Below are 423 nucleotides of genomic sequence, written 5' to 3'. Positions count from 1 at the left end.
CTTCTAAAAGTCAGGTAGTTGTTTTTCTCTTGACATCTCGTGGGAGGGTGTTCCACAGGGTGGGTGCCACTACCGAGAAGGCCCTCTTCCTGGTTCCCTGTAATTTGGCTTCTCGCAGCAAGGGAACCGCCAGAAGGCCCTTGGCGCTGGACCTCAGTGTCTGGGCTGAACAATGGGGATGGAGACGCTCCTTCAGGTATACTGAGCCGAGATTGTTTAGGGCTTTAAAGGTCAGCAGCAACACTTTGAATTGTGCTCAGAAACGTACTGGGAGCCCTGTCTTCATAGCAAGAGTAACAAAGCATAGCCCTTGATGCTCAGCATGAAATAAACTTGAAGGAACCAGGGGCTCAGCTCCCATAGAACAGAATGATGCACTGGTCTGAATCGCAGTGTTAGATGAGTGATTAAAAACACATACAG

Source organism: Podarcis muralis, chromosome 5 (assembly GCF_964188315.1).
Source record: "Podarcis muralis chromosome 5, rPodMur119.hap1.1, whole genome shotgun sequence".
NCBI classification, from domain to species: Eukaryota; Metazoa; Chordata; class Lepidosauria; order Squamata; family Lacertidae; genus Podarcis; species Podarcis muralis.
The sequence above is the reverse complement of the archived record's forward strand: the minus strand, read 5'-3'. Positions refer to the sequence as shown.